Genomic DNA, 21,217 nt, shown 5'->3' with positions numbered 1-21,217 from the left:
CAGTGTGAAGTGTTTGTACACAGTGTGAAGTGTTAGTACACAGTGTGAAGAGTTAGTAGTTAGTGTGAAGTGTTAATAGATAGTGTGAAGTGTTAGTACACAGTGTGAAGTGTTAGTACATAGTGTGAAGTGTTAGTACACAGTGTGAAGTGTTAGTGGATAGTGTGAAGTGTTAGTACACAGTGTGAAGTGTTAGTAGATAGTGTGAAGTGTTAGTACATAGTGTGAACTGTTAGTACACAGTGTGAAGTGTTAGTAGATAGTGTGAAGTGTTAGTACATAGTGTGAAGTGTTAGTACACAGTGTGAAGTGTTAGTAGATAGTGTGAAGTGTTAGTACACAGTGTGAAGTGTTAGTACACAGTGTGAAGTGTTAGTACACAGTGTGAAGTGTTAGTACACAGTGTGAAGTGTTAGTACACAGTGTGAAGTGTTAGTAGATAGTGTGAAGTGTTAGTACATAGTGTGAAGTGTTAGTACACAGTGTGAAGTGTTAGTACATAGTGTGAAGTGTTAGTACACAGTGTGAAGTGTTAGTACATAATGTGAAGTGTTAGTACACAGTGTGAAGTGTTAGTAGATAGTGTGAAGTGTTAGTACATAGTGTGAAGTGTTAGTACACAGTGTGAAGTGTTAGTAGATAGTGTGAAGTGTTAGTACACAGTGTGAAGTGTTAGTACACAGTGTGAAGTGTTAGTACATAGTGTGAAGTGTTAGTAGATAGTGTGAAGTGTTAGTAAATAGTGTGAAGTGTTAGTACATAGTGTGAAGTGTTAGTAAATAGTGTGAAGCGTTAGTACACAGTGTGAAGTGTTAGTACACAGTGTGAAGTGTTAGTAGATAGTGTGAAGCGTTAGTACACAGTGTGAAGTGTTAGTAGATAGTGTGAAGTGTACTAGATAGTGTGAAGTGTTAGTAGATAGTGTGAAGCGTTAGTACACAGTGTGAAGTGTTAGTACACAGTGTAAAGTGTTAGTACACAGTGTAAAGTGTCAGTACATAGTGTGAAGTGTTAGTACACAGTGTGAAGTGTTAGTACATAGTGTGAAGTGTTAGTACACAGTGTGAAGTGTTAGTAGATAGTGTGAGATGTTAGTACACAGTGTGAAGGGTTAGTACACAGTGTGAAGTGTTAGTAGATAGTGTGAAGTGTTAGTAGATAGTGTGAAGTGTTAGTACACAGAGTGAAGTGTTAGTACACAGTGTGAAGTGTTAGTAGATAGTGTGAAGTGTTAGTAGACAGTGTGAAGCGTTAGTACATAGTGTGAAGTGTTAGTACATAGTGTGAAGTGTTAGTACACAGTGTGAAGTGTTAGTACATAGTATGAAGTGTTAGTACACAGTGTGAAGTGTTAGTAGATTGTGTGAAGTGTTAGTACACAGTGTGAAGTGTTAGTACACAGTGTGAAGTGTTAGTAGATAGTGTGAAGTGTTAGTAGATAGTGTGAAGTGTTAGTACACAGTGTGAAGTGTTAGTACACAGTGTGAAGTGTTAGTAGATAGTGTGAAGTGTTAGTAGACAGTGTGAAGCGTTAGTACATAGTGTGAAGTGTTAGTACACAGTGTGAAGTGCTAGTACATAGTGTGAAGTGTTAGTTCATAGTGTGAAGTGTTAGTACATAGTGTGAAGTGTTAGTAGATAGTGTGAAGTGTTAGTACATAGTGTGAAGTGTTAGTACACAGTGTGAAGTGTTAGTACATAGTGTGAAGTGTTAGTACATAGTGTGAAGTGTTAGTACATAGTGTGAAGTGTTAGTACATAGTGTGAAGTGTTAGTACATAGTGTGAAGTGTTAGTAGATAGTGTGAAGTGTTAGTACATAGTGTGAAGTGTTAGTACACAGTGTGAAGTGTTAGTACATAGTGTGAAGTGTTAGTACATAGTGTGAAGTGTTAGTACATAGTGTTAAGTGTTAGTACATAGTGTGAAGTGTTAGTACATAGTGTGAAGTGTTAGTACATAGTGTGAAGTGTTAGTACATAGTGTGAAGTGTTAGTACATAGTGTGAAGTGTTAGTAGATAGTGTGAAGTGTTAGTACACAGTGTGAAGTGTTAGTACACAGTGTGAAGTGTTAGTACATAGTGTGAAGTGTTAGTACATAGTGTGAAGTGTTAGTACATAGTGTGAAGTGTTAGTACATAGTGTGAAGTGTTAGTACATAGTGTGAAGTGTTAGTAGATAGTGTGAAGTGTTAGTACACAGTGTGAAGTGTTAGTACACAGTGTGAAGTGTTAGTAGATAGTGTGAAGTGTTAGTAGACAGTGTGAAGCGTTAGTACATAGTGTGAAGTGTTAGTAGATAGTGTGAAGTGTTATTACACAGTGTAAAGTGTTAGTACACAGTGTAAAGTGTTAGTACACAGTGAGAAGTGTTAGTACACAGTGTAAAGTGTTAGTACACAGTGTAAAGTGTTAGTACACAGTGTAAAGTGTCAGTACACAGTGTAAAGTGTTAGTACACAGTGTAAAGTGTTATTACACAGTGTAAAGTGTTAGTACACAGTGTAAAGTGTCAGTACATAGTGTGAAGTGTTAGTACACAGTGTAAAGTGTCAGTACACAGTGTAAAGTGTTAGTACACAGTGTAAAGTGTTATTACACAGTGTAAAGTGTTAGTACACAGTGTAAAGTGTCAGTACATAGTGTGAAGTGTTAACACACAGTGTAAAGTAATAGATCGCCTTCTTATTACACGAACAAAAGTGTTAATGCACATTAAAAGTGATAGCATTCATGGGGAAGTGTTGGGATAGAGTAATAAGTGTAAGTACAGGGAAATGTTGGTAGATTTGAGAAGTGTAAGTAGACTGGGGGAAATATTAATACATTATTATTATTATTATTATTATTATTATTATTATTATTATTATTATTATTATTATTATTATTATTGTTATTATTATTATTATTATTACTATTATTATTACTGCAGTTATATTTATATTGCATACACAAATTTTCGCTTGTCCTATATGGCAAGAAGAGCGTCGCTATTTAAGCCAAAATCGCAAGTTTTACCTATTCTTAAAATTGTTAAATAATCAATCTACCTCATGACTGTGGAGTTTACACACAGGAGCTGTGACTCGACCCATGCATCCACAATTAGGTGAGTACTAACACAATATACGCACTTCACCTCGTTGTTTATGATTGTATTCTAGAGGAAAGAATTACAAGAGGAATCACAGGTAACTGTAAACAAACAGTGTACTAATTCCCTCACGATTCATTATCCTGCAGAAAACTAGCGCCTCTTTATGGACAAAAGAGTTTATTAAACCACATGCTCATTCTTAATGACCTACCCACTGGGAAAGCAGTTATTTAGTGTTACATCACATCTGTGAACAATAATAAACATTGCTATGTAATGTTTAGATAACACATCTGTCATCATTTGATGGCAGTAAGTGGAATCAGTTTACCTTAGTTTTGAAAATGTTGGCTTCAAAACAACCGTACGTCTTAGTGAAAGAAATTGTCTGATCTCAGAAATACTGCATAAATAACAAAAAAAAAAAAGGCACAATACCGTGACTGGAACGATACACAAATAACCCGCATATGAAAAAGAGAAGCTTACGACGACGTTTCGGTTCGACTTGGACCATTTACAAAGTCACACTAACCAGAAGTGTTGTTAAAGATTCGCCGGTATTCTTCCGGCCCGGGCCTTTTCCAAGTGGTGGCCCGGCACTGGCTCCCTGTCTAGGGAGTGTCGGAGACCTAAGTCTTCCATGGGAGGAGGCACAAGTACCCCCTCATCTTGTGAGCTACAAGCTCGGGCTCAGGCACCAACCCTGCCCTAGAAGGGCTGGGCATGGTGTCGATCGTACTCCTCATCTCCGGGACCAACTGTCCCCAGGCCTAGCCACATTCCCCGCCCTACGGGGCTCGTAGGGAGAAGCTAGGCCTCTCTGGTCTCCCCTCCCCGCCCCATGGGGGCTAATGAGAATGACAGTCTTGTGAGCTGAAAGCTCTGGCTCAGGCACTTACTCTGCCCTAGAAGGGCTGGGCATGGTGTCGATGCTCTCGCTGGACGCTCTCTCTGAGTGCTAATATGTGACAGGTGCTCTGACTAACTAGAAGTAACGAACGAACGAACGAAAGTTCAGGTAAGATCCCAAATGGGATGAGCGGGGAAGATGGGACAGACGAAGAATAGTGCTGGAGAGGAGTGTTCTTAGTCGTAGAAACAGAGCCAGGGCTTAACCCAGCAGCGAAGGCGATCGTGGGACAGATATTGAGAAGAAAAATTCAGGCTCTTCTGTCGGGACTCCAGTGGGGTGAGCGAGGAGGAAGGGACATGCGACGTTTAGCGCTAGAGAGGAGTGTAGAACTGGGCCATGTCTTAACCCAAAAGCTAAGGCGAACGTGGGTCAGAGAATGGTACCTGTCATAGCAGGTGACAGGTCCTTAGCTTCGAACTATAGACCAATAAGCCTAACCTCCATAGTGGGAAAATTTATGGAATCAATAATTGCCGAGGCAGTTCGTAGCCACCTTGAAAAGCATAAATTAATCAACGAATCTCATCATGGTTTTACAAAGGGGCGTTCCTGCCTTACGAATTTATTAACTTTTTTCACTAAGGTATTTGAGGAGGTAGATCATAGTAATGAATATGATATTGTGTATATGGACTTCAGTAAGGCTTTTGACAGGGTCCCACATCAGAGACTATTGAGGAAAATTAAGGCACATGGAATAGGAGGAGAAATTTTTTCCTGGATAGAGGCATGGCTGACAAATAGGCAGCAGAGACCTTGCATAAATGGGGAGAAATCAGAGTGGGGAAGCGTCACGAGCGGTGTTCCACAGGGGTCATTGTTGGGCCCCCTGCTGTTCACAATCTACATAAACGACATAGATGAGAGCATAAAGAGCGACATCGGCAAGTTTGCCGATGACACCAAAATAGGCCGTCGAATTCATTCTGACGAGGACATTCGAGCACTCCAGGAAGATTTGAATAGACTGATGTAGTGGTCGGAGAAGTGGCAGATGCAGTTTAATATAAACAAATGCAAAGTTCTAAATGTTGGACAGGACAATAACCATGCCACATATAAACTAAATAATGTAGATCTTAATATTACAGATTGCGAAAAAGATTTAGAAGTTCTGGTTAGCAGTAATCTGAAACCAAGACAACAGTGCATAAGTGCTCGCAATAAAGCTAATAGAATCCTTGGCTTCATATCAAGAAGCATAAATAATAGGAGTCCTCAGGTTGTTCTTCAACTCTATACATCCTTGGTTAGGCCTCATTTAAATTATGCTGCACAGTTTTGGTCACCGTATTACAGAATGGATATAAATGCTCTGGATAATGTACAAAGGAGGATGACAAAGTTGATCCCATGTATCAGAAACCTTCCCTATGAGGATAGACTAAGGGCCGTGAATCTGCACTCTCTAGAAAGACGTAGAATTAGGGGGATATGATTGAGGTGTATAAATGGAAGACAGGAATAAATAAAGAGGATGTAAATAGTGTGCTGAAAATATCTAGCCTAGACAGGACTCGCAGCAATGGTTTTAAGTTGGAAAAATTCAGATTCAGGAAGGATATAGGAAAGTACTGGTTTGGTAATAGAGTTGTGGATGAGTGGAACAAACTCCCAAGTACAGTTATAGAGGCCAGAACGTTGTGTAGCTTTAAAAATAGGTGGATAAATACATGAGTGGATGTGGGTGGGTGTGAGTTGCACCTGATAGCTTGTGCTACCAGGTCGGTTGCCGTGTTCCTCCCTTAAGTCAATGTGACCTGACTAGGTTGGGTGCATTGGCTTAAGCCGGTAGGAGACTTGGACCTGCCTCACATGGGCCAGTAGGCCTTCTGCAGTGTTCCTTCGTTCTTATGTTCTTAACTAACCCATCTCTTTGGGAAGGACCTACTTCCACTGGGGAATCCCGCCTACCAGTGACTTGTCGGTTTTTCAAACCATTCATCACAACTGTCAGACACTGCAGCATCATGGGATCTTGTTACAAAGAATTCTTCAACACTTGTTCAACCTTTCGACGAAGACCTACTTCGACTAGTGGATGGTACCACTATGACCCCCGCCTCCGCCTGCTTCACCTCACCTCACTACAGTATATAAGCCACGTCTACGGCCCTATGCTGTACATTCTACAAGATTGATGGACTGAACACATCGACTCCAGGCTGAGGGACTGATTACCTCATACTCCTCCTCTCCTTACGCCTTCCTCTTTGTATTGGGCTGATGAAGCCACTGTGTGGCGAAACATTTCCTGAATAAAGATTCCCATATGCTGCATAAGTGTCTCAATCTTCAACTTGTCGGTTTTTCAAACCATTCATCACATTCATGGAATCTTGGTTCAGAGGACATCTACACAACCTTCCTCACTACTACAAGTTACCCAGATGTTACACATGTGTCTAATTTTCATCTTGTCGCTATTACATAGCATTCATGTACAAGTTCTCTCTTGAAGACTGGCAGAATTGTAAATGAATGGTTCACAGAACCGACAAGTTGATAAATTAGACACATGTGCAGCTCTTGGATATCTTTTTTAAGGAAAAGTTTCGCCACACAGTGGCTTCATCAGTCCATACACAGGCGAAACTTGAAGAACAGGAGGAGAATGAGGTAATCAGTCCCTCAACCTTAAGTCGATGTGGTCAGTCCATCAATCTTGAATAGAAGATTGATGGACTGACCACATCGACTCAAGGTTGAGGGACTGATTACCTCATTCTCCTCCTGTCCTTCAAGTTTCTCCTGTGTATGGACTGATGAAGCCACTGTGTGGCGAAACTTTTCCTTAATAAAGATACCCAAGAGTTGCACATGTGTCTAATTTATCAAGACTGGCTGATGTTTGTATGTAATTTTCATTATTCACGAAGAAACGGTGTTGAAAAACCTGGGACCTTCGATACTCATTTGCGTGTCTTCTAATACAGAGGTGACTAAATATGGAGACAGAAGAAGCAGTGGAGAGATGGCGCATCAGTCCATAAGCCTTGACGAAGTAGTTTTTAGGTGGTCAGTCCCTGGGCTATGAAAATCGTTCTGTTTCAAGGTCTGACATACAGAACGCAAAAAGAAGTGTTAAACAGATAAAAGTTCAGTACAGAGCAATGTAAAAAGCTCAGTACCCTCAGGGTTTGGTCCTGACCACTATACAGTTCCTTATCCTCACAGCAATTAATCATATGTTGTATCGTTTTTCTAGGGTATTCACTTGAGAAGTGATCCTCGGACGCCTGTGACCACAGGCAATAGTATAGCCATTCGATTGTATCACGTCTTGCGCTGCGTGACCCAAATGGGTTGAGCGCTTAATATGAATTAAACAAACAAATAATCCTTATAGCAGACGTAAAAGCACTTGCCACAGTTATACTTCATCTTCTGCAGACGATACTAAAATAAGCACAAAATTTGCCTTAGTAGAAGTTAAGAAAAAATTGTGATATAAGCAGAGATTTCCAGAAGGAAGTAGAGAACAATAAGACGTTTATCGAGGAAAAATTCTAGCTGCTTAAGTGAGAAAAGAAAGAACTCAAGGGGTGCACTTCATGCTAAACCCAAGAGGACCATCAAATTGAGCCATAGAGATATGTGATAGACCTAGGAGTAATTATGTCTGCTGACCTTTCAAAGAACACAATAAGTCAAATGAACTTTGAAAACGAAGGAATAGTGCAAATGATAACACTATTTAAATGGATGTCAGAGCTGGAACACGAACAAAGATCATTTATGGCCCCCATAGAGCCAATAAAGCATTTAAATTACTGGGAACGTCCAGAAGTCCAAAATACTGCATATAATCACTACAGAAGGAGAGAGATACATGGCAGTATACCTAGAAAGCACTTAGGGTCATGTCCCAAACCTGCGCTCTGCCCTAACAACGTACTGAACTGAGAGATATCAAAGAAAGTGTACAATAAACCCAGTGAAACACAGAGGCACCGTGGCACAGTTAGAGAAAGTATATAAACATCGGTGGTTCAAGACTGTTTAACATTTTACCTAAGGATATCAGAAAAATTGATTGGACATGTGTAGATGTCTTCAAGGGAAACTGGACAAATATAACCACCAAGTACAAAATCAACCAAGCAATGAAGGATGTGTAGGTCAGAGGGCCGCCACCAGCAACAGTAACTACTGCTATATAATAAATATTGAGTAATTTACACTAGTCTACAATTAGGCTGAAGCAATACAAAGTGCATATGATAATTTCAACAACGCTAAGGCAGGTTCCTTCATAGCTTCGCTGCGAATTAAAAATTATTTATGGTTTTAATTAACGAAAATATAAAAAAATCTCCAGATAATGTCTCGTAAAAAATATTTTTTTTATGGCAGATTGTGAATGCATTTTTTCGTTGCAATTTACTAAATATATATAAATTCTACATAAGCTGCTGTGTACCTGTAATATAAACATAGCCACATCCAGACAGGAAAAATGCATTCCCAGGGAGATCAATTTGCCTCGTGAAAACTTACCCACAAGAATAAGAGTGAACTTTTCGAAGAGCAAAGTGTTTTAGCAAGTAAGTCTTGTTGTACGAGGTTAGTGTAGAACAGTAATGGTGTTTAAATTGTTTTAAACTTCTGCTGGGAACAGAGTTTCTTACTCAGTGATGTTAATGTTAAGGGAATCTCGCGAGGTTCCCCGAGGTTGTGTGTCTGTCACCCTCAGGAAGGTGAGTGTGTCTGCCACCAACAGGAAGGTGATTGTGTCTGTCACCCTCAGGAAGGTGAGTGTGTCTGCCACCCTCAGGAAGGTGATTGTGTCTGTCACCCTCAGGAAGGTGATTGTGTCTGCCACCCTCAGGAAGGTGATTGTGTCTGTCACCCTCAGGAAGGTGATTGTGTCTGCCACCCTCAAGAAGGTGATTGTGTCTGTCACCCTCATGAAGGTGATTGTGTCTGCCACCCTCAAGAAGGTGATTGTGTCTGTCACCCTCATGAAGGTGATTGTGTCTGCCACCCTCAGGAAGGTGATTGTGTCTGTCACCCTCAGGAAGGTGAGTGTGTCTGCCACCCTCAGGAAGGTGATTGTGTCTGTCACCCTCAGGAAGGTGATTGTGTCTGCCACCCTCAGGAAGGTGATTGTGTCTGTCACCCTCAGGAAGGTGATTGTGTCTGCCACCCTCAAGAAGGTGATTGTGTCTGCCACCCTCATGAAGGTGATTGTGTCTGCCACCCTCATGAAGCCGATTGTCTGCCACCCTTAGGAAGGTGATTGTGTCTACCACCCTCAGGAAGCTGATTGTGTTTGCCACCCTCAGGATGCTGATTGTGTCTGCCACCCTCAGGATGCTGATTGTGTCTACCACCCTCAGTTGTCACCTGGAACTAAATGTGACTGCCACCCTCAGGAACCAGCCGAGTATCTGCTTCCTCAGGCGGCGACCTGTCCTCCAATTATGGGAGCCAATTTCACATTATCTGATGTGTACGTGTGTGTATGTGTGTGTGTGTGTGTGTGTGTGTGTGTGTGTGTGTGTGTGTGTGTGTGTGTGTGTGTGTGTGTGTGTGTGTGTGTGTGTGTGTGTGTGTGTGTGTGTGTGTGTGTGTACTCACCTATTTGTGATTGCAGGGGTCGAGTCATAGCTCCTGGCCCCGCCTCTTCACTGATTGCTACTAGGTCCTCTCTCTCCCTGCTCCATGAGCTTTATCATACCTCGCCTTAAAACTATGTATGGTTCCCGCCTCCACTACTTCACTTTCTAGGCTATTCCACGGCTTGACTACTCTATGACTGAAGAAATACTTCCTAACATCCCTTTGATTCATCTGAGTCTTCAACTTCCAATTGTGACCTCTTGTGTCTGTGTCCCATCTCTGGAACATCCCGTCTTTGTCCACCTTGTCTATTCCGCGCAGTATTTTATATGTCGTTATCATGTCTCCCCTGACCCTCCTGGCCTCCAGTGTCGTCAGGCCGATTTCCCTCAACCTTTCTTCGTAGGACAATCCCCGTAGCTCTGGCACTAGTCTTGTTGCAAACCTTTACACTTTCTCTAATTTCTTGACGTGCTTGACTAGGTGTGGATTCCAAACTGGTGCTGCATACTCCAGTATGGGCCTGACGTAAATGGTATACAGAGTCTTGAACGACTCCTTACTGAGGTATCGAAACGCTATCCGTAGGTTTGCCAGGCGCCCGTATGCTGCAGCAGTTATCTGATTGATGTGCGCCTCAGGAGATATGCTCGGTGTTATACTCACCCCCAGATCTTTTTCCTTGAGTGAGGTTTGCAGACTTTGGCCATCTAAACTATATTGTGTCTGCGGTCTTCTTTGCCCTTCCCCAATCTTCATGACTTTGCATTTGGCGGGGTTAAACTCAAGGAGCCAGTTGCTGGACCAGGCTTGTAGCCAGTCCAGGTCTCTTTGTAGTCCTGCCTGATCCTCATCCGATTAGATTCTTCTCATTAACTTCACATCGTCCGCAAACAAGGACACTTCTGAGTCTATCCCTTCCGTTATGTCATTCACATATACCAAGAACAGCACAGGTCCTAGGACTGACCCCTGTGGAACCCCGCTTGTCACAGGTGCCCACTTTGACACCTCGTCACGTACCATGACTCGTTGTTGCCTCCCTATAAGGTATTCTCTGATCCACTGCAGTGCCTTTCCTGTTATGTGTGCCTGATCCTCTAGTTTTTGCAGTAACCTCTTGTGAGGAACTATGTCGAAGGCCTTCTTGCAGTCCAAAAAAATGCAGTCGATCCACCCCTCTCTCTCTTGTCTTACTTCTGTCACCTTGTCATAAAACTCTAATAGGTATGTGACACAGGATTTTCCCTCCCTGAAACCATGCTGGTTGTCAATTATACACTTGTTTCTTTCCAGGTGCTCCACCACTCTCCTCCTGATGATCTTCTCCATGATCTTGCATACTATACACGTTAGCGATACAGGTCTGTAGTTTAGTGCCTCATGTTTGTCTCCCTTTTTAAAAATTGGGACTACATTTGCCATCTTCCATACCTCGGGGAGTTGCCCAGTTTCAAATGATGTGTTGAAGATCTTTGTTAATGGTACACTCAATGTCTCTGCTCCCTCTTTAAGGACCCACGGAGAGATGTTGTCTGGTCCCACCGCCTTTGAGGTGTCAAGTTCGCATAGCAGCTTCTTCACCTCCTCCTTGGTTATATGTACCTCATCCAGCACTTGCTGGTGCACCCCCTTTTCTGATTTCCTGGAGTCCTACTGGTTTCCACTGTGTGTGTGTGTGTGTGTGTGTGTGTGTGTGTGTGTGTGTGTGTGTGTGTGTGTGTGTGTGTGTGTGTGTGTGTGTGTGTGCTTGTGTGTGTGTGTGTGTCTGTGTGTGTGTGTGTGTGTGTGTGTGTGTGTGTGTGTGTGTGTGTGTGTGTGTGTGTGTGTGTGTACTCACCTAGTTGTACTCACCTAGTTGAGGTTGCGGGGGTCGAGTCCGAGCTCCTGGCCCCGCCTCTTCACTGATCGCTACCAGGTCACTCTCCCTGAGCCGTGAGCTTTATCATACCTCTGCTTAAAGCTATGTATGTGTGTGTGTGTGTGTGTGTGTGTGTGTGTGTGTGTGTGTGTGTGTGTGTGTGTGTGTGTGTGTGTGTGTGTGTGTGTGTGTGTGTGTGCGTGTGTGTGTGCGTGTGTGTGTGTATGTGTGTGTGTGTATGTGTGTGTGTGTGTATGTGTACTCATCCACATACACTCACCTATATGTGGTTTCTGGGGTAGAGTCATAGCTCCTGGCCCCGCCTCTTTGCCAGTCGCTACTAGGTCGCTCCCCACTCCAAGAGCCTTGTCACACCTCACCTTAAACCTATGTATGGATCCTGCTTCCACTATTTCACTCTCCAGATTCTTCCACTTCTTGACATCTCTAACATTCCTATGACTCATCTGAACATTCAACTTCCAGTTGTGTCCCCTTGCTCCTGTGCCCCATCTCTAAAGCATTCTAGCCCTGTTCACCTTGTCAATTCCTGTCAGCATTTTATACATCAGTGTCATCCTTCCCCCCTGCATCCTTCTTAACCTCTTGTCTAGTGTTCTCAGATTGGGTTCCCTTAACCTCTCCTAATAAGGCATACTCCATAGCTCCGGGACTAGTCTTGTTGTAAATTTCCGTATATTCTCCAGTTTCATAACACATTTAACTAGAAGTGGGTTCCATGCTGGTACTGCATACTACTAAATGGGCCTGAAGTACACGGTGTACAATCTTATGACTAACTCCTTACTTAGATGTCGAAACTCTCTACTGCAGCGGTTATTTGGTTGATGTACGCCTCAGGGGATGTGCTCGGTATAATGCACTCCCCAAGATTCTTTATTTAGGTGAAATTTTAACCCTTTGTTTCTTTAGCCTGTACTCCTTCTGCGGTCTTCTTTGTCCTTCCGAAGCTTCATGACTTTGCACTTGGTGGGGTTAAACTCCAGGAGCCATTTTTCAGACTAGGCTTACAGCCTGTCCTGATTCTCATCAAGCTTATATTCTCCTCATTAGTTTTACATCATCAGCGAACTGGGACACAACTCTGAATCTGTTCCTTCCATCACATTATTCACGCATACAAGAAACAGCACCGGATCCAGAACTGACCCTTGTGGAACCCCACTCGACACATGCGCCCACTCTGACTTCTCATCACGTATCAACACTCGTTGTTTCCTTCCCATCAGGAATTCCGTGATCTATTGCAGTGCCTTCACTACTATTCCTGCCTGCTCCTCTAGTTTTTAAACCAGCCTCTTGTGTGGTACTGTCTCGAAAACCTTCTTATAGTCCAAGAAGATGTAATCTACCCATTCCTCTCTCTCCTGTCTTACGTCTGTTACCTTGTCGTAGAACTCAAATAGGTTTGTGACAGAGCACTTCCCATTCCTAATTCCGAGCTGAATGCCATATATGAGCCCATTCTATTCTATGTTCTCCACCACTCTTCTGATAATCTCCATGACTTTACATACTATACATGTCAGTGACATTGGTCTGTAGTTTAATGCTGTCTGTGTCCTTTCTAAAAAACTGGGACCACATTTGCTGTCTTCTGTACCTCAAGCAGTTGCACTGTTTTGATAAATTTACTGAAGATTGCTGCTAGCGGCATACACAGTTCCTTTGTTCTCTGTCTCAGAACCCATAGAGAGATGTTACATGGGCCCATAGCCATAGAGGTGTCTACCTCATCTAGCAGATTTTCCACCTCTTCCTTGGTTCTGTACAGTGTGTCCATCACATGCTAGTGTACCCTACTTTGGTGGAAGCATTTGTCTCCACTGTGAATCCTTCTCTAAATCTTGTACTGAGCTATTTACATGCTTCCTGGTTACTCTTTGTGAGTTTCCCTCCTTCCTTTGACTGCTGTTTTCTTATATGATCTTATAACAACTTTGGGTCAGATTTGGCTTTTGATGCTACGTCATTCTCGTATTCCCGCTGAGGCTATATCCTTATTCACACATATTCGTTTCTGGTTCATCAACTCAACTCCATGTTTTCTTCAGTCCTTTCCCTTCTCTACTTTTCAATTCTTTAGCACACCTGGCTTTGTCCTCTTTACACCTCCAGGTAAACCAAGGGATCACTTTGGCCTTCTCATTGTTTCTGTTGCCCCTTGATATGAACTTTTCCTCTGATTCCCTTTGCTTTGTGGTCTCATGTTCCACCATTTCATTTATTGTATTTCCCTCTAGTTTTTTTTCCATTGCACCTCGTACAGGAATTGCCTAATACGTGTGTAGTCCCATTTTTGAAGTATGGCTTCTCACGTCCTTCTTGTGCTGCTTCATTCTCAACTGTTAACTCTAAAAGGACCGTGTGATTACTAGTGCCAAGGGGCCTTGTGTGTGTAACATCCCCTGTGTCTGAACTGGTCAAGATAAAACAGAGGTCCAGCCTTGCTGGTACCTCCTCTCCTCTCTCTCTGGTTGTGTCCCTAACATGTTGGTACACGAAGTTTTCCAATACTGTCTCTAGTATCTTAGTCCTACTCATTTCTGGTCCCCCAATGGCTCTAGATCTTCCAGTTATTCTCCTTGTGACTGAAATCCTCCATGATGGCCCTTCTGACCACCTCAGCTATATTATCCACCATTGCTTTGGTGTTCTCATCGTACTCTTGTCTTCGTCTCTTGCTGTTCAGTGGTGTGTTATACATCACTGTTGTCATCATCTCTGGACTCCTGGTCTGAAGGGTTCCTACTATGAAGTCATCTGCTTCCCCTATGTCCATTCCATCCATCTCCTTAAAACTTTATTGTTTTTTGATGAGTAGTGAAACTCCTGCTTCCCTTCTGTTCCTTCTGTCTTTCCTCAGGATCTGAAATCAAGTTGGAAAGATTGCATCTGTTATCATCCCTATGAGCTTTGCCTCTGTGAGTGCTATGATGTCTAGGGATGCCTCAGTGACTAGTTCTTGCCACTCCTCAGTTTTGTTTGTTATTCCATTTGCATTGGTGTACCATACCTTAACCTTCCTTTCCAGCACTGTATTCTGGAAGGTGTAAGGGGGTTGGTACAGACTGAGGGGTGTGGAAAGCAGGGCAGGATATTATGGAAGGCTGCTGTAATGGTGGTATTAATGATGGAGGTGTGGGAGCTGTGGAATGTGGCTTGTTCCTATTTATGTTGTTAGTATGGGGTGGTAGGGGCTGAGGGAGTTATGTGAGTATTTGTTTGGCGTTTCCTCCCAAGGCTGAGCTTTCCTGTCTGTCAATGTCTACCCTGTCTCTATTTCCTTCTACTGGTGCCTTCTTACCCTCACTCTCAGATGTTTCCATTCTTTTTGTGTTCTGTCATGGTCGAGGTACAATCACTGATATTTTTTAGAGTCCTTTACCAGTGGTTTCAGTTGTAAGAGCCAGTTCCACACCACCACTGTCCTGAATGACAATTTGGCTTGGCGATTTTGTGTGTGTGTGTGTGTGTGTGTGCTCACCTAGTTGTACTCACCTAGTTGAGGTTGCAGGGGTCGAGTCCTAGTTCCTGGCCCCGCCTCTTCACTGGTCACTACTAGGTCACTCTCCCTGAACTGCGAGCTTTATCATACCTCTGCTTAAAGCTATGTATTGATCCTGCCTCCACTACATCACTTCCCAAACTATTCCACTTCCTGACAACTCTGTGGCTGAAGAAATACTTCCTAACATCCCTGTGATTCATCTGTGTCTTCAACTTCCAACTGTGTCCCCTTGTTGCTGTGTCCCATCTCTGGAACATCCTGTCTTTGTCCACATTATCAATTCCTCTCAGTATTTTGTATGTCGTTATCATGTCCCCCCTATGTCTCCTGTCCTCCAGTGTCGTCAGGTCGATTTCTCTTAACCTCTCCTCGTAGGACATACCCCTTAGCTCTGGGAGTAGTCTTGTTGCAAGCCTTTGCACTTTCTCTAGTTTCTTTACATGCTTGGCAAGGTGTGGGTCCCAAACTGGGACCTAACATACACGGTGTACAGGGTCCTGAACGATTCCTTATTAAGATGTCGGAATGCTGTTCTGAGGTTTGCTAGGCACCCACATGCTGCAGCAGTTATTTGGTTGATGTGCACTTCAGGAGATGTGCCTGGTGTTATACTCACCCCAAGATCTTTTTCCTTGAGTGAGGTTTATAGTCTCTGGGCCCCTAGACTCTACTCCGTCTGCGGTCTTCTTTGCCCTTCCTCAATCTTCATGACTTTGCACTTGGTGGGGTTAAACTCCAGGAGCCAATTTCTGGACCAGGTCTACAGCCTGTCCAGATCCCTTTGTAGTTCTGCCTGGTCTTCGATCGAATGAATTCTTCTCATCAATTTCACGTCATCTATTCCTTCCGTGATGTCGTTCAAAAATACCAGAAACAGCACTGGTCCAAGGACTGACCCCTGTGGGACCCCGCTGGTCACAGGCGCCCACTCTGACACCTCGCCACGTACCATGACTCGCTGCTGTCTTCCTGACAAGTATTCCCCTGATCCATTGTAGTGCCTTCCCTGTTTTCCCTGCTTGATCCTCCAGTTTTTGCACTAATCTCTTGTGTGAAACTGTGCCAAACGCCCTCTTGCAGTCCAAGAAAATGCAATCATGTCACCATGTCATAGAACTCCAGTAGGTTTTTGACACAGGATTTCCTGTCCCTGAAGCCATGTTGGCTGCTGTTGATGAGATCATTCCTTTCTAGGTGTTCCACCACTCTTCTCCTGATAATCTTCTCCATGACTTTGCATACTATACATGTCAGTGACACTGGTCTGTAGTTTAGTGCTTCATGTCTGTCTCCTTTTTTAAAGATTGGGACTATATTTGCTGTCTTCCATGCCTCAGGCAATCTCCCTGTTTCGATAGATATATTGAATATTGTTGTTAGGGGTACACATAGCGCCTCTGCTCCCTCTCTCAGGCCCCATTGCCTTTGAGGTATCTAGCTCGCTCAGAAGCCTCTTCACTTTTTCCTCGGTTGTGTGTACTGTGTCCAGCACTTGGTGGTGTACCCCACCTCTCCGTCTTGCTAGAGACCCTTCTGTCTCCTCTATGAACACTTCTTTGAATCTCTTGTTGAGTTCCTCACATACTTCACGGTCATTTCTTGTTGTCTCTCGTCTTTCCTTCCTTAGCCTGATTACCTGGTCCTTGTCTGTTGTTTTCCTCCTGATGTGGCTGTATAACAGCTTCGGGTCAGATTTGGCTTTCGCTGTTATGTTGTTTTCATATTGTCGTTGGGCCTCCCTTCTTATCTGTGTATATTCATTTCTGGCTCTACGACTGCTCTCCTTATTCTCCTGAGTCCTTTGCGTTCTATACTTCTTCCATTCCCTAGCACACTTGGTGTGTATGTGTGTGTGCATTTTAGTAAGTGCATTATCTATTAATTTTATGTTATCTCTGTGCTTGCAAATATATGCTTATTTATATCTACTGCCCTTTTCCATATCTTTATTATATTGCCTATGCTTTTGTGTTATCGTTTGCATGAGAGTATTCTTCTTGTGTACTTGTGTGTTGTGAACTCTAAACTGATACTGTCAAAGGGACTTATTAAAAAATGACACTTCACAGCCTCTCTGTTTGTTTGTCAGGACCTGGTTATAGTTCTTCATCACACACCTCATCTTCCACAGTAAAGATGAGAAACTATTTTTTAATTTCTTGCAGTTTGATCTTGTATTTATTTCACCAGGCTCTGATGATTCCTCTGAGATGATGTAATTGTTCTGAGATGTTTGAATCCTTAGAACCTCAATGGAAATAAGCCGCTTCATCTGACTTTTCTGGGGGTTATGGTAGGTAATTTACACCATGTATGATAATTGTACATGTGCCTAAATAAACTGACTTACATGTCACGAGACAGAAACTAGGGACTTTGTACATCCTCAGTCTTGAGGAAGATTTGTGCTTCCCCTCGGCTGCCTCTCTTAATTTGGTTTCATTTACCACCTGGCTACTTCACATAAACTCTTTAACTATTTTTTTAATTTTCTGTATCCAACCGCATGTTGAACTTTTTTCTGAAGTTGGAATTAGCGTTAATATTCGTTAAACCCAATAACTGCCTCCCTGACTATAAACACCTCTAATGTTTACCGTAGAACCGGAGCTCCATATATGCGTGCTGACTGGTCACTGGTTAAGCTGAATGCTTGTGTGTGTGTGTGTGTGTGTGTGTACTCACCTAGTTGTACTCACCTAGTTATGGTTGCAGGGGTCGATTCATAGCTCCTGGCCCCGCCTCTTCACTGGCCGCTACTGGGTCACTCTCCCTGCACTATGAGCTTTATCATACCTTTGCTTAAAGCTATGAATGGATCCTGCGTCCACTACATCGCTTCCCAAACTATTCCACTTCCTGACAACTCTGTGACTGAAGAAACACTTCCTAACATCCCTGTGATTCATCTGTGTCTTCAGCTTCTAACTGTGACCCCTTGTTGCTGTGTCCCATCTCTGGAACATCCTGTCTTTGTCCACCTTGTCAATTCCTCTCAGTATTTTATATGTCGTTATCATGTCCCCACTATCTCTCCTGTCTTCCAGTGTCGTCAGGTCGATTTCCCTTAACCTTTCCTCGTAGGACATACGCCATATCTCTGTGACTAGTCTTCTTGCAAACCTTAGCACTTTCTCCAGTTTCTTTACGTGCTTGGCGAGGTGTGAGTTCCAAACTGGTGCCGCATACTCCAATATGGGCCTAACGTTCACAGTGTACAGGGTCCTGAACGATTCCTTGTGTGTGTGTGTGTGTGTGTGTGTGTGTGTGTGTGTGTGTGTGTGTACTCACCTAGTTGTACTCACCTAGTTGAGGTTGCGGGGGTCGAGTCCGAGCTCCTGGCCCCGCCTCTTCACTGATCGCTACTAGGTCACTCTCCCTGAGCCGTGAGCTTTATCGTACCTCTGCTTAAAGCTATGTATGGATCCTGCCTCCACTACATCGCTTCCCAAACTATTCCACTTACTGACTACTCTGTGGCTGAAGAAATACTTCCTAACATCCCTGTGATTCATCTGTGTCTTTAGCTTCCAACTGTGTCCCCTTGTTACTGTGTCCAATCTCTGGAACATCCTGTTTTTGTCCACCTTGTCAATTCCTCTCAGTATTTTGTATGTCGTTATCATGTCCCCCCTATCTCTCCTGTCCTCCAGTGTCGTCAGGTTGATTTCCCTTAATCTCTCCTCGTAGGACATACCTCTTAGCTCTGGGACTAGTCTTGTTGCAAACCTTTGCACTTTCTCTAGTTTCTTTACGTGCTTGGCTAGGTGTGGGTTCCAAACTGGTGCCGCATACTCCAATATGGGCCTAACGTATACGGTGTACAGGGTCCTGAACGATTCCTTATTAAGATGTCGGAATGCTGTTCTGAGGTTTGCTAGGCGCCCATATGCTGCAGCAGTTATTTGGTTGATGTGCGCTTCAGGAGATGTGCCTGGTGTTATACTCACCCCAAGATCTTTTTCCTTGAGTGAGGTTTGTAGTCTCTGACCCCCTAGACTGTACTCCGTTTGCGGCCTTCTTTGCCCTTCCCCAATCTTCATGACTTTGCACTTGGTGGGATTGAACTCCAGGAGCCAATTGCTGGACCAGTTCTGCAGCCTGTCCAGATCCCTTTGTAGTTCTGCCTGGTCTTCGATCGAGTGTATTCTTCTCATCAACTTCACGTCATCTGCAAACAGGGACACCTCAGAGTCTATTCCTTCCGTCATGTCGTTCACAAATACCAGAAACAGCACTGGTCCTAGGACTGACCCCTGCGGGACCCCGCTGGTCACAGGTGCCCACTCTGACACCTCGCCACGTACCATGACTCGCTGCTGTCTTCCTGACAAGTATTCCCTGATCCATTGTAGTGCCTTCCCTGTTATCCCTGCTTGGTCCTCCAGTTTTTGCACCAATCTGTGTGTGTGTGTGTGTGTGTGTGTGTGTGTGTGTGTTGTGTGTGTGTGTGTGTGTGTGTGTGTGTGTGTGTGTGTGTGTGTGTGTGTGTGTGTGTGTGTGTGTGTGTGTGTGTGTGTGTGTGTGTGTGTGTGTGTGTGTGTGTGTGTGTGTGTGTGTGTGTGTGTGTGCTCACCAATATGTACGCACCTATATGCAGTTGCAGGGGTCAAGTCTTAGTGCCTGGCCCCACCTTTCAACTAGCCACTTATCAGATTCACACCTTAACCGTGAGAACTCTTTGTACCTGTTCTTAAAACTATGTATGGAATCTGTCTCCACCACTTTTTTGTCTAGGCCATTCCATTACCTAACCATCGTCACACTGAAGAAATATTTCCAGACATCCTTCTGGCTTATCTATATCCTTAACTTCCAGTTGCACTTCCGGCTCTCAAACAGCTTATCCTTGTGCATCTTATCAGTTCTGAGTATGTATTTTGTTATCATGTTTCTCCTGGGTTTTCTGTTTTCCAGTGTATCCAGGTTCTGTTCACTTAGCCTGCCTTCTTAGTTCACACTTTTTCAGCTCTGGAACTAGCCTAGTTGTATAGCTTTGTAATTTTTTTCAATTTCTTAACATAGTCCTACGTGTATTGTTGGAAGGGCTCGGAATGACTCTTTGATGGGACCCCTGATGACTACTCTTAGATATACCTGACAAGCACCGGCTGCAGTGGTTATTAGGCTGATGAGAACCTCTGGAGTTACAGCAGGCACTAGGCTCTCCCCTTGATTTTTTCCCTATCAGCTAGGTCCGCAGCCTCTGTCCCACAAGTCAAGACTCTGTGTCTGGTTTTCTTGCCTCTTCCCCATATTTCATAACGTTTTTTCCACATCTTATTATTACAGGGTAAGAGCTGTTATCCTACCTCAGACCATTTCATAGCCCTGCGCTGTCTAAGGTATACTATCCCCTCCACCCCAGGATGCCACCCACACCAGTCGGCTAACATCTAGGTACCTACTTGCTGCTAGGTGAATAGGGGCAGCAGGTGTAAGGAAACATGCCCAACGTTTCTATACGGCCGCGGTTCGAACCACGGACACTCTGTGAGCTGAGTGCGCTACCAACCAAGCCAGGGAACACTACAGTTTCCCTGTACTGGGGTTGAATTTAAGCAACCATTTAGGTGACCAAGATTGCAGTTTATACTAATTAGCCTCATCATTTTTTTTCAATATCTCAACAACTTTTACATCTTCAGAAAACAGAGACACATCTGATCCAATCCCATTTAGTTTGGCATTCACACGTACCAGAAACAGTACCGGTCCTAATACCAGTACTTAGAGAACTTCGCTTGCTACACTTCCGCAATTTAACATCTCTTTCTTGGAAAATCACTCTTTGCTTCCTTCACCCAAAGTACTCTCTGTTCCAACGAATGAGGTTTCCTGTCATTACTGCCTGCACCACAAGCTTTTACCTTACTCTCTTGTGGGCAAAGTATCAGATACCTTCTTGCGCTATAAGAAAATGCAATCCAGTATCTCTCTCTTTCTCTCCTGTCTCTCTTCTGTTACTTTGTCAAAGAATTTCAACTGGTTGGTCAGACAAGATTTGCCATCTCTAATCCCACGAAGGTTATCGTTTACGAAACCACTTCTCTCCAGGTACTTTACCTCTCACGTGATTATCTTTTACAATACCTTGCGTGGAATGAACGTCAGTGATACTGATCTGAAGTTCAACATTTCATGTTTATGATTATCAAATGGTATACAATACCGACAGGTTGGTAGATAAGACACCTAGGCAACATTTAGGCAACTTTATTTCGAAACGTTTCGCCTACACAGTAGG

At 43.4% G+C, this 21,217-nt stretch overlaps 1 protein-coding gene across 2 annotated transcripts in view; it reads right to left on the bottom strand.

Moving 5' to 3' along the window:
• Nucleotides 1-21,217, bottom strand: part of nAChRbeta2 (nicotinic acetylcholine receptor beta2) — a 1,855,029-nt gene that overhangs the window by 454,049 nt on the left and 1,379,763 nt on the right. The gene's annotated exons all lie outside the window — the stretch shown is intronic.

The sequence above is a fragment of the Cherax quadricarinatus genome, chromosome 20 (genome assembly GCF_038502225.1).
Source record: "Cherax quadricarinatus isolate ZL_2023a chromosome 20, ASM3850222v1, whole genome shotgun sequence".
NCBI classification, from domain to species: domain Eukaryota; kingdom Metazoa; phylum Arthropoda; class Malacostraca; order Decapoda; family Parastacidae; genus Cherax; species Cherax quadricarinatus.
The sequence above is the reverse complement of the archived record's forward strand: the minus strand, read 5'-3'. Positions and strand labels throughout refer to the sequence as shown.